The sequence below is a fragment of the Capsicum annuum genome, chromosome 3, assembly GCF_002878395.1.
Source record: "Capsicum annuum cultivar UCD-10X-F1 chromosome 3, UCD10Xv1.1, whole genome shotgun sequence".
Classification (NCBI taxonomy): domain Eukaryota; kingdom Viridiplantae; phylum Streptophyta; class Magnoliopsida; order Solanales; family Solanaceae; genus Capsicum; species Capsicum annuum.
The window spans coordinates 204,219,404-204,234,105 of record NC_061113.1 but is presented as its reverse complement, the minus strand read 5'-3'; positions in this window follow the sequence as shown (position 1 = coordinate 204,234,105).

The following is a 14,702-nucleotide window of genomic DNA, read 5'->3' as shown; positions in this document are numbered from 1 at the left end:
GTAGAGTTTATGGCTAAGTGCTCTATATATCAGTAGGTTAAGATAGAGCATCAGAAACCTAGAGGTTCCATGCAAGAGTTCACCATTCCTACTTGGAAGTGGGAAGAAGTTAACATGGACTTCGTGATGGGTTTTCCTAGAATCATCATCAGGGTGATTCAGTCTGGGTCATTATAGATAGAATGACCAAGTCAGCTCATTTCCTTCCTGTTCGTACTTCTTATTCTGCCCGAGGATTATGCCAAACTCTATATCAGGGAATTAGTCAGGTTACACGGTGTTCCACTATCTATCATCTCAGGCAGAGGTACCCAGTTCACTTCTCACTTTTGGAAAGCATTCCAAAAGGGTCTCAGTACCCAAGTACATCTTAGCATAGCATTTCATCCTTAGAAAGATGGTCAAGCATAGAGGACTATTCAGAATCTTGAAGATATGCTTAGGGCGTGTGCAATTGACTTCAAGGGAAGTTGGGATGACCACTTGCCTTTGATTGAGTTTGCATGCAACAATAGCTATCATTCTAGTATTCAGATGGCTCCATTCAAAGCTTTCTATAGTAGGAGATGTAGATCTATGATTGGTTGGTTCAAAGTTAGTGACGCCTCAATCATAGGTCCTTACTTAGTATTTGATGCCTTAGAGAAAGTTCAGTTGATCAGAGAGAGACTCCGGGCTGCTCAGAGCCGACAGAAGTCCTATGCAGATGTTCGTAGAAAGGATCTCGAGTTCTAGGTCAATGATTATGTCTATATTAGGATCTATTCCATGAAGGGAGTGAAGAGGTTCAGCAAGAAAAGGAAACTCAGCCCCTGATATGTCTGTCCCTTCATAATTCTTTTTCACTTTGGCAAGGTAAATTATGATCTTGAGTTGCCTTCAGATCTAGCCTCCGTCCATCCAGTCTTCCATGTCTCTTTGCTAAAGAAGTGCATAGGTGACCCAACAGTTGTTGTCCCTATTCAGAGCATCGACATTCAGAACAGCCTCTCTTATGAAGAGATTCCAGTCTAAATCTTAGATTATCAGACACGTAGATTGAGGAACAAAGAAGTCCCTCTAGTTAAGGTTCTTTGCCGAAATCAGTCTCATGAGAAAGGTACTTGGGAAGTAAAAGCAGATATGCATACCAAGTGTCCTTACCTCTTCCCCTTCAATTCAAATCAAGCTCAAGGTAACAGTTCTCTTTAATCTAATTTAGTTTAACGTTTATGTTTCCAATATAAACTTGGTACCTATTAATCGTTTCATACTCAGTCATGCATTCATGTGTCAGTTGTCCGTGCATCAAATATGCATGAATTCAGTATGTTTAGCATGTCCGTCATGAGATCAACTTTCAGTTCTTCATGTTTAGTTCAAGTTCTATTGTCTTGTATCCCTTCTCAGTAAATTCTCATTTGAGGATGAATGTTTCCAAGGGGGAAATATTGTAATACCCCACATGTTTCTAAGCTAGGAAGTGAAAAAGTATTCCTACGTATGAAATCTCCTATTATGTGATTCATACTTGAGTACATGACTTACAATGAATATCCTAGTGATAGGATAGCTTATGATACATTAAGCATGTTCATATGAGTCACTTAAGGTAATACAAGCTAAGAGTTTTTGAATCCATCAAGTTTTAGTGTTCGATTGTGCAAGGGTCATCTTTGAACAAGTATAACTCGATGTTAATGTGGTAGTTTGGCAGATTTAGACCCACCAAATTGTACAGAATCGAATTAGCTTTCCTCAAATACCAATTTCACCTTAATCCAATACCCGAGCGAAAAGTTATACCCATTTTTGTGAGAGACAGTAAGGATAGGCGATTGGTTAGGCGCCACCAAACCTAGCTTAGGCAATCACTTGGGCGCCGCCTAAGTCAGTTCCAAGTGACAAAAACACTCCGTTTTGAGTTATTTTAAGGGTAATTAAGTCTTTTAACACTCCTTATACATCCCTAAACTTAACCCTACAAAATATATATCTTCTAAACATATTACAACCCTATTATCATCTCAATGCTCATCATCCAAGAGCACTGAAAGAGAAAAACAACTAGGGTTGCGTAACTAAGCTTGAAGATCCAATTTCAAGGAATTTTCTCCATCAATCATCAAGAATCTTCCTTCTAAGGTATGCGTGAGTTGATTCATGGACTCCTTTCGTCCATGAAGCTTAAGAACCATCTTCTAAATTTTGTATCATGATGTTTATGTTGTTGGTGGTTGATGTTCATGTGGTTGGAGTTTGATGATGCCTAAGATGGGATCTTTGTATTTTTATTGTGAGTATATGGTGGTATTTAATGTATAAATATGTGAAATTGGTGGTTGAATATTTGTAATCTTGATGAATCCACCTATTCCTAAGATTTGCATGTAAGGTGTTTGTGAAAATACCTAAGGGAATAGAAATCATGCCTTTATTACATTATAAGTCCTAAATGACTATTCCATGTTCTAAGTTTATGTACAACGTGATCCCCGTGCTATTTTCTTGAATTGAAGAATTTGTACGAGATCCTCATGATATTGTTGTGATATGGAATGACCATTTTATTGAAGCCATACAAGTATATACATGTTGTGTGTATTCCCGATCATGTGATAGTTTGTTGAGAATCATTCTTATTATGAAAGTCTTACTTATGATATTGTGAATTGTGGTCTCAAATATTATGATCAAGTCATGTCATGTATGTCAGTTTCTTTCTATTGAGTCCTGGGGGTACTTGTACCCGAAAACTATAGCTGTGTACCTAGAGCCATGTCATGTTTCATGATATCCGAACTCAAGTTATGATTCCATAGACTTCAGTTAGTCTTGTGACTCAAGAAAAACCTCATGATCTTAGTCAGTTGTCAGATATCAATAACATTCCTCCAGTCAATGGAATTCAGTAAGATTAAGTCATGGACAGTCAGTTATTCATGTCCAGTCCCTCCAGATGAGAGTAGAGGTTATCACCGAGTAAATCCAAGGATGGGAACTCACCCACCCCTTCAGGGTGTGATTCTTAGTGGTCATCCTTGTATTCCAGAACTATGTAGCTAGCGTAGGTTGAGACATATTAACCCATCTTATTAGGGTTGATGAGATGACTTAAAATGTTAGTTTGGGGTTCCCACTGTTCTTATTGAGTACCCGCCAGATAAGGGTCACTCACAGGTTGTCCTTACTTGTGGCACGGTATTGACACCCCTCCAGTCGGGGTAGAGATTGGACCCCAGCTTAGCCATAATGGCATACATGGAGCATGTTGGTTAAACAGTACTTTCCACAGTTTCAGTATCATTCTTGATAATAGAACTCAGGGCGTTCTTTAGATTTTAGTATATACAAGACTGTCAGATACAGTCATCTATGTTATCAATTTCAGTATCAGTCATGACAGTTATGAGTAAACCATATATTAGCTTACAGGTTATGCTATCACGTATTCTTGGTCCCAGTTTCTATATATGTGTGTTTGCACTCCCACATTCATATGAGTCAGTCAGTGTTGTTCATGCATGAAACCTTTTATGTTCAGCCTACCTTCCTCGTATACTCAGTACTCCAGTTGTACTAACGCATTTCTGCTATGGTGCTTTGTTTTTATATTACACCATAGGTTCCGAGACATGAGCTCCAGCCTAGCAGTAGCGATAGCATTCTAGTCGCAGAGACACAGTGAGTCCTCGTTGATTCAAGGACAATATGATTTGATATATTTATTTATTTCTTCAGTTTAGTTTTATGGAGTTAGTTGGAGACATATTCCTTCAACTCCTTATTCAAATAGTTTAGAGGTTTTCAGATTTATGTTCAGATTTACGTTCAGGCTTAACTTTCAGGTTGAGTTGTTTTGGGTATTTTCACCCACATGATTTTATTCAGTTGAACCTTATGGCCTTACAGTTCTATGTATTCCGCATTATTATATCATGATTTGCAGTATACAGGTACATATATCTGTCATGGGTTAGCTTGTGGTCCCTTAGGGTCATGAGCACCGTGTAGCATTCCAGTTCAGCGAATCGGTGTGTTACATGAAATTCCATTAGTTGTCCCGATAAGCTCCTGAGTTATTATCTAGAATGAGGAAATTTGTTTCTAGGTTATCCCTTGTGTTGATTCTAAAAAGTAAGGTTACCTTGTTGAACAAGGATATAGATATCTCCAGAATAGTTGTGTATATACAACAGGTTGAAAAAGCAATGAAAAAGCAAGCAGAGATAGGGGAAAGGTAAAATAAGATGTTTTCATTTTCAAATCAAGGTGAAGGTCAATAATAGAGTGGTAGAGATGGTGGAAAGGTGTCTAAGAAGAAATAGAGGAGTTATAGTTCCTACTCTATAGCTAGTGCTCCTTATTCAAAGTTGTTGAGTGATCATCGTTCTCAGTATGATAGTAGATTAGGGCATAGGGAGCTCAATCTTAGGCTGGTGAGGCTCAGTCTACTCTATTATATCCTCCTTGTAGATTCTATGGGCAGGTGCACCATTGGTTTTGTGAAGAAGGGAGGAAGAGGTGTTTTAAATGTGGTTAGATTGGTCACTTGTAGAGGGATCATCCTTCTAAGCTTTCTTCAGGGGAAAATAAGATTCTTGTTTCCACTTTATCATCTCCTGCACCAACGGGTACCACTTCTACTTTTAGTACCAACACTGGCCGAAATTGCTAGTATGCCCTTACTACCCCTTAGGACTCAGAGGCATCCCCCGATGTCATCATTGATATGTTATTATCTTTTTTTGTGATGTGTATTGCTTTCTTGATCCAGGGTCTACTCTTTCTTATGTTACCTTATTTATTGTTGTGCATTTTGGTTTTGAACTTGAGTTTATCCCTGACTGTAATTCCCCAATTTTCTGGAACCGAAATGCCACACGGTGCTCATGATCCCGAAGGACCACAAGCTAACCCTTTTTGATTTCTGTATCTGAGCACTGCATAATATACTAAAATAAATGTAAAAATCTATTGAAAACTTTCCATAAGTTTCAAATATCTAAAAATACTCAATACTGAAAACTGAATACTAATACATCTGTCCGAAAAGCCTCTAAACTTGTCTGAACTATGGAGTTGATGGGATATGTCCCCAACTAACTCCATCTACTAAAAATAAATTGATTCTAATGCCATAGTAAAATAAGGAACATCATCGAATTAAGAGGACTCACTGCTACATTTACTGCTGCTGACTGAGTCTAGACTACTAAGGGTGCTTTGGATCTCGTGCTTCGGAACCTATGGTATAAGACACCATAGTGCAAGAGAAAAGTATACATCAGTACTTTGGTATGCTAGAGAAGGTAAGGCTAAATGCAAGGGTTTATGCATGAACATAGATTAACTGAATAACATGAGAGTACTAAATGAGGACATATGCATGAATGCACAAACCAAAATTGGAATCGTAGTAGCATTTAATACGAACTCTAAATACTAGTTTTTGAATATTGGCTTACTGATGAATGAGTCTAATAGTACTGATGTCTAATTTTACAAATATTGAGAGACAGAATAACTGGGTCTATTGAGATTGATGTCTAATCTTTCTGATACTGATACAAATTTATTATATCTGAGATCAAGCCTATAAATGGGCAAACTCTGAGTTTACTGGTAATGATGCCTGATACTTGATAAACTAAATTTGAAATCAACCCTATATAATGGGTGACCTCTGAATCTACAGATAATGAATATGATTTTCTGAATCTGAGATCAAGCCTATATAATAGGTGATATCTGATTGGTAGTCAAGCCTAGTATAACGAGTGACTCCTCAGCTGAATTTTTTTACTGAGATTGAATCTAAAACTGAGACTATGGGAGGTAGTCATCTAACCAACATGCTCCTTCTAGCTTCTTTGGGGTCTAACCTCTATCCTTAGTTGGAAGGGTGCCTGTACTTTTCCATGGGTAAAGACACTTCTCTCTGACCCAAGATGCCATGGCTAATATAATGGGTAGCACCTGGTTGGAGCCAAGCCTAATATAATGGGTGACTCGTCGAAGGTTTTCAAGCCTAATATGACGGGTGACTCCTTATCCTGCACTGGATACGCAGTTCTGGAGTCCAGGGATTGTTATTAACGACTATACCTAAAATAACGGGGAAGCCTTCATCCTTGCCCTCGCTCAGTGCTCAATCTTACTCCCAACTGAATAAACACTGAATGGATTCCTAGACTATTTTAGATTGAGCTGAATCTGTTACTGGTCATCTTGCTTAATTGAGACGATAGAATTTACTTAGTTTATTTATCTTACGGAATGATAATAAATTCTTGTTAGCTTACTGAGTTTCACTGAAGTCTAAACTGAATACTAGATACTATAGAATACTATTAAATCAAAACTGAATACCGAATTAGATTAGATTGATACTAAGACTGAATTGAACTAATATTGAGATTACTGAATTTTCTTAAGTTCTGTTATGGCTGAATTCTACTGATCATAGCACGACTGAAATTATCTTGAGATTGACTCGGCTCTAGACATGCAACTAAATTTTTGGGAATAAATACCCCAGGACTTAATAGCACAAATAAATAAGACAGTACCACACTTGAGTACCATGACAATAGACTTTCATTAACCATTACAATCATTAAAGCATCTCTTCAAGCACTTGGAAATCATAAACATGTAATAGTATAGGGAGATATGCCACTCGCTCATACTCCATTCAACAAGATCTTACAATAGACATTTTACATGCTTTGAAGAGCACATAACTGGGGAATTTCATGCTAAAATGTCACAATTCATTCACTAAGGCTTTTCAACAAACACTTGGTGTGCATGAACTTACACACAATTAGGGATTTCTGTTCAACTGCTATAATAGCTCTAATTCCTACACATAAGCATATTATCAAACATATGGGGAGCATGATTTGGTTAATCAAAATTTCTACACTTACTTGACATAAAAACATCACCTAACATTCAACTTAAAGAGGGTTTATCATGAATATCACATACTAGGATCAACTCCTGAAATTGATAGTCTAAATCATATATTAAAACTCAATAACAACATGAACAACAATTTTAATTCACATGAATCATGAAAACTTATAAATATAAGATCTTTGGATATAGATAGAAAAGGATTCTTGAACTTCTTGGGTGGAAGGAACCCAAGAATCAACTGCATAACTTTTTATATGATTCTCAGAAGATTCACGAAGGAATCTTGATGACTTGCTTGAGCTAGGAACCCTAATGGTTGTTCTAGAAGAAAGTTGAGATAAAACTAGAATATTTGGGGTGATATAATAAGAAATCTCGTATTAAACAGTATATATAAAGGTAGAAAAATGACTGTCTTACCCTTGGAATTAAAATATGGAACTGAAAAAAATCTAGATTTTACATGCTGGCGCGATACGCCATAATCATGCCAGCTTACTAAAAATTGGACATTTATGAAACTGAGCCTTGGCACAACGCAGTGGAAATCGCTTTTCCACCTTGGTTGCGAACTGGAAAGACACCGTGTGTGGTGGAATTATGGAGGCTTACTGGATTTTGACAATTGTCATTTTGTCTTGCTCTGCAATGCGCTAAAGTACCAGGTGGTACACTATCTCAATAAAATGGCTCTAACTCTTCGCCTGAGTGTAGAATTTGGGCAAATTTAGTATCGATGGAAAGCTTATTTGATTTCCCATGGGATAAAAGTAAAAATCTTAAAAATGTCACATGGAATAAAATATATTCATCTTTGAAGAATGATCTTTGATGTTCTAGAGATGAATTTAAACTAGGAGAAGGGTGGGGTATTACAATATCTCCCCCTTGGGAACATTCGTCCTTGAATGAGACTGATTAAGGTGAGAATACTAGCAGGATAAACTTACTTGATGGACATGAACATGAGAAACATGACTATATGACTGGAACTACTGATGTACAGAGATTTTCTGCTGAACATGCATATCTGATGCATAGAATACACGACTGAAACTACTTATAAGCTGAATTCTCACAATGGATATTCATATCTGATGCATGGATTGTTGACTAAGTTGTTCTCATGAATGCATGACTGAATACACTGATAAGATGAGCCTTTCTACTGAACAAACATATCTAATGCATGAATACTTAACTAAACTGACTTTTGAATGCTTGACAGATTATGCAATGATAACGGATTCTAGCATTGTGAGAAATGTCTGAACATGCAACTGAATGGTTTTAAAGAATTGAAAATATCTGGGAATCATGGGGTATCTCCCCCTTGGTACACTATGTCCCTCTAAGAATGCTTAATTCTCCAAAATAATGAGGCAATGCATAAGGCACCTACGAACCGGATCATAACTAAACCTCGGAGAGCTGATACTAATACATCACTCATGAATTGAACTTATATTGCAACTACTAGGACTTTTCACCTTAGAATAGTTATATTTTCTTGATATTTTAGATAGCATGACAGGATGGAAAGATGACAAAACAAACTACATAGATCTGACAGCTAAACTGACTTGTTGGCTTTACTGACTAACTCATGCTGAAACTTATACTTAACTGAAGTACTTCTTCTACACTCTTTCAACTATACTCTTCTCTTTATCTTTAAGTTATCACCATGAGTCTGAGAACACTACTAAACTTTGACCTGAACTACAATCAATCTACTCTAGTGTTTGGGGCATAATAATGCACATAAATGATAAACTTATCCAGAAAGTCTGCACCTAAAAGTGTAAAAACACTGCTAATACTATTTTATAGAATACAACTCTTAACATTCTTTAGTTTCTACCATTATTATCACATACCTACACCCCTTTTTGATATATTTTTGTCTCACTAAACACATTATCTGCTTCTGTTCCTTTATCAACTACTAGGATCACACCTCCTAACTCACATCCATACCTTCACACTTAGTTTTTGATCAATAACCTTAAATTCTTGCATGCACTGTTCAAGCCTACTAATTTACCTCTTATACAACTATCCCCATGAATACATAATCTGCTCGATATGATTAATGCTATCCCAACTCTACTACTGATAAACTCCTAGGTTCATGCTTCTAACTCTAGGTCATGCTATCATATGATTCTGATAAATGATCTGATGGAATACTATTGAGCCTGTGGGTAATTCCATAACTATCTGTAGAGACAGTCTGAGAAAGCCCTATCTCTAAGACTTTGAGCTTTATTATTTCTATTACCTTGAAGGTAGAGTAGATTTGACATGAGTGTAGCATGCTGAGAATCTACATAACTTTCTTAGAGGATGTTTCTATAGCACAATCTATGACATGAAAGAAGGGAAACTATTCTTAAAACATCTTATAGCCTCCTATACATAAATGTGGCACGTAATACACCCATGCACAAGACTCTACTAGATGTTGCTTTTAGACTTCCTCAGACACTATTGAACCTTAGGCTCTGATACTAAGTTTGTAACGCCCCAATTTTCTGGAACCAAAAAGCCACACGGTGCTCATGATCCCGAAGGACCACAAGCTAACCCTTTTTTGATATTTGTACCTAAGCATTACATAATATACTGAAATAAATGCAAAAAATAGGTAGAAACTTTCCATAAGGTTCAAATATCTAAATATACTAAATACTAAAAACAAAATACTAATACTTCTGTGCGAAAAGCCTCTAAACTTGTTTGAACTGTGGAGTTGATGGGACATGTCCCCAACTAACTCCATCTACTAAAAATAAGCTGAATCTAATGCCATAATAAAATAAGGATCATCCTTGAATGAAGAAGATTCACTACTATGTCTACTACTGCTGACTGAGTCTGGACTGCTAAGAGTGGTCTAGATCTCGTGCTTTGGAACCTATGGTATAAGACACCATAGCATAAGAGAAAAGTATTGTTAGTACTTTAAATGTACTGGTATGCTAGATGAGGTAAGGCTAAATGCAAGGGCTTATGCACGAACCTAGCTTAACTGAATTACATAAGAATATTAAATGAGGACATACGTATGAATGCACAAACCAGAGATGGAATTGCTGTAACACTGAATACGAACTCTAAATACTGATTTCTGAATACTGACTTACTGATAACTGAGTCTGCTAGTACTGATGTTTGAGATTACTAATGCTGAGAGATAAAATAACTGAGTCTATTGTGATTGAGGTCTAATCTTACTGATATTGAAACTAATTTATTATATCAGAGATCAAGCCAATATAATGGGTAACCTCTGAGTTTACTGGTAATGATGCCTAGTACTTGATAAATTAAATCTGAGATCAAGCCTATATAACGGGTGACCTCTGAGTCTACTAATAATGAATATGATTGTCTGAATCTGATATCAACCCTATATAACGGGTAATCTTTGAGTCTACTAATAATGAATATGATTGTCTGAATCTGAGATCAAGCCTATATGATGGGTGATCTTTAAGAGGTAGTCAAAATGAGTATAAGGAGTCACTCCTCAGCTGAATTCATTTATAGAGACTGAATCTAAAACTGAGATTGTGGGAGGTAGTTATGTAATCGACATGCCTCTTCTAGCTTATTTGAGGTCCAACCTATAACCCAAGTTGGAAGGGTGTCAGTACCATGCCACGGGTAAAGCACTTTTCTCTGAACTTAGGATGTCATGCCTAATATAATTGGTGACACTCTCTTGGATCCAAGCCTAATATATTGGGTGACTCTAGGGAGGTAGTCTAGACTAATATGATGGGTTACTCCTCATCCTATGAAGGCTACGCAGTTTAGAGTACAGTGATTGTTATTAATGACTTTGTCTAAAATAATGAGAAAGCCATCATCTCTGTCCTTTCTCGGTGATGAATCCTATTCTTAACTTAATAGACACTGAACTGATTCCTAGACTGAGTTGAATCACTTATGGGTCATCTTGCTTGACTGAACTGATTGAATCTACTTGGTTCCATTATCTGATGGAATGCTACTGAGTTTCACTAAAGTTTGAACTAAATATTAGATACTACTAATACTATTGAATCAGAACTGAATACTGAGTTGGATTAGACTGATATTGAGACTGAATTGAACTACTACAAAGAATACTGAATTTTCTTAAGTTCTGTACTAGCTGAATTCTACTAATCATAGCACGACTAAAATTATCTTGAGACTGACTCGGCTCTAGACATGTAGCTAAATTTTTAGGTATAAATACCCCCAGGACTTGATAGTAAAAATAAATAAGATGGGACCACACTTTAGTATCATGACAATGCACTTTCATTCACCATTACAATTATTAAAGCACTTGGAAATCATAAACATGTAATAGTATAGGGAGATATGCTACTAGCTCATACTCTATGCAACAAGGTATTACAACAGACATTTTACATGCATTGAAGAGCACATAATTAGGGAATTTCATGCTAACATGTCACAATTCATTTACTAAGGCCTTTCAACAAATACTTGGCATGCATGAACTTACACACAATTAGAGATTTCTAGTCAACATGCTATAATGTCTCTAATTCCTACACATAATGCATTTTATCTAATATATAGGGAGAGTGCTTTGGTTATTCACAATTTCTACACTTACTTGACATAAACACATCACCTAACATGCAACTTGAAGAGGGTTTATCATGAATATCATATATTAGGATAAACTCTTGAAATTGGTAGTCTAAATCATTAATTAAAACTCAGTAATAACATGAACTTCAGTTTTAATTCACATAAATTATGAAAACTCATAAATATAAGATCTTTAAATTTAGAAAAGGATTCTTAAACTTCTTGGGTGGAAGGAACCCAAGAATCAACTTCTGCATACCTTGATTTATGATTCTTGTGAGATTTATGGAGGAATCTTGATGACTTGGGTCTTGATATGAACCCCTAATGGTTGTTCTTGAAGAAAGTTGAGAGAAAACTAGTACATTTGGGTGAAATAATGAGAAATCCTGTGTTAAAGAGTATATGTAGGGGTAGAAAAACGACCGTTTTTCCCTTGGAATTAAAATCCAAAACTAAAAAAAATCTTGATTTTACATGCTGGCGCAATGCGTCATATTCGCGCTAGCTAACTGGAAATTGGACAATTGGTAAACTGAGCCTTGGCGCGATGCGGTTAAAATCACGTTGCCACCTTTCTTGAGAACTGAAAAGCCACTGCGATGCAGTGAAATTGCGAAATCTTACTGGATTTCGACAATTTCTATTTTGGCTTGCTTCGCGATGCGCTAAAGTACTAGGTTGTACACTGTCTCACTAAAATGGCTCTAACTTTTCGTCTGAGTGTCGAATTTGGGGGAATTTGGTATCGATGGAAAGCTTATTCGATTTCTCATGGGATAAAAGTCAAAATCTTAAAAATTTTACATGGAATAAAATATATTCATCTTTGAAGTAAGATCATTGATTTTCTAGAAACGAATTTGAACTAGAAGAAGGGTGGGGTATTACACCAATCCCTCTTCTATTTAAACCCCAGTGGGTGATACTGTGGCTTCTAAAAGAGTATATAGGGGTTATATGGTATATTTGGTGGTAGAAAAACTCAGGTAGATCTAATAGAGTTAGACATGGTTGATTTTGATATCATATGAGGGATGGATTGGTTGTATTCATGCTGTGCCTCTTTAGATTGTCAAACCCCTAAGTTCATGTTTTAATTCCTTAATGATCCTTTTATTAATTATGAAAGGGGTTCTCTAATGCTAAGGGGAGATTCATATAATATCCAAAGGAATTATCATTTGTTCCGAGTTAAGTATTCTAACAAAAAGGGTCCTTTATTGACATCCGTTCCCATGGTTAATGAATTCCCTGAGGTTCTTCCTAATGATTTTCCCAGTGTTCCTCCTGATAGAGAGATTGATTTTGGGATTAACCTTGTTTCAGAAACTCATCCTATATCTATCTCTCCCTATAAAATGGTTTTGAATGAGCTAAATTAAGGGGCAGTTGAATGACCTCCTTGACAAGGGTTTTATCTGTCCTCACGTGTCGCCATAGAGTGCTCTTATTTTTTCCACATGTAATAAGGATAGTTCTATTTGACTATGCATTGATTAAATTTAGTTGAATAAGGTTATAATGAAGAATAAGTATCTTCTTCCTTAGATCGACGATTTGTTTGACCAACTTCAGGGTGCTAGATATTTTTCTAAGATTGATCTCAGGTTGGGTTATCATTAGATAAGGACTAGGGAGGTAGATACCCCTAATATTGCCTTTCGTACCTGGTATGTTCATTATTAATTCTTAGTCATGTCTTTTAGTTTGACTAATTACCTGGTGACATTAATGGACTTGATGAATAGGGTCATCTATTAATTTCTGGATTTGTTTGTTATTGAGTTTATAAATGATATTCTAGTGTATTCCAAGAGTGAAGAGGATCATTCCAATCACCTCCGTATCATGTTGAAAACCTAGAAAGATCAGCATTTGTATGCTAAGTTTTCAAAGTACGAATTCTGGTTGAAGGCTGTTAATTTTTTGTGTCATGTCATTTCTAGTGAAGGAGGCATGGTGGATCTACAAAAAATTACAGTGGTTAAAAAGTGGTCTAGGCCTATGACTGCAATTGATATTTGGAGATTCTTGAGTTTATTTGGATACTTTAGAAGATTTGTGGAGGGTTTGTCAAAGTTAGCTTCCCCATTAACTAAGTTGATCCATAAGAAGGTGAAGTTCTTATGATTTGATGCTTGTAACGGTATTTATGAGAAGCTAAAAGATAAGTTTACTTCAGCTTTGGTTTTGACTCTGTCCGAGGGTACTGATGGTTTTGTTGTCTATTATGATCCATCACATGTGGTACTTGTTTGTATGTTGATGCAACATGGTAGGGTGGTGGCCTATACTTTGAGGCAGCTGAAAGTTCATGAGAAGAATTATCCGACTCAAGACTTGGAGTTGTTAGATGTGGTGTTCACATTTAAGATTTGAAATCTCATTTGTATGGAGTCCAGGTAGATAACTTTTCTGATCATAAGAGTCTGTAATATGTGCTTACCTAGAAGGAGTTGAATCTCAGGCAGAGGAGGTGACTTGAGTTGATGAAAGACAACAACATGAGTCTCCACTATCACCCAGTGAAGCTAGTGTGGTTGTTAATGCCCTTAGCAGGTTTTCCATGGGGATTCTAGCTGTAATACCTCGAATTTATCAAGATCTAGACCACTTCAAAGATAGTCCACGAAGTTAGGTTTCCAATGCTTCAAGCCTCATCTTAATTTAAGGTCATGACAAAAGGTTATGGAAGATTTCCCTTAATGGCCTGATAAACTGTCGTGGTTACGACTTGTGGCTACGACTCAAGGTAACCATTGAGTCCCAAAAATCCTCTTTTTTGTTCAAGTATGGATTTTAACCTTCTTTTGAGAAATATCTATGTAAATTATGAATTTAATCCATGTCTTCTTAGAGAATTTAATTCAATCAAAGTCAACATGTTTTCCTATATAAATTAGGTTATTTCGTGTTTTAAATTAAAATTACCCATGTCATATTCCATTGATTTCATGCTAAATCATTAAGCTATGAAGTTAACCATGTAAAATATGTCATACTCTCAAATTTAACACATTCCAATGATCAAATTCATGTTTGTCACTCATTCATTGAAAGGTCTTATGTTTGGGTCGTTGAACTATGAATTTCTATCACTATTTTAAATATTATTATCGTATTTTTGTAATTATACTGTGATAGAGAGTTATGAACACCCGACACCTATCTGA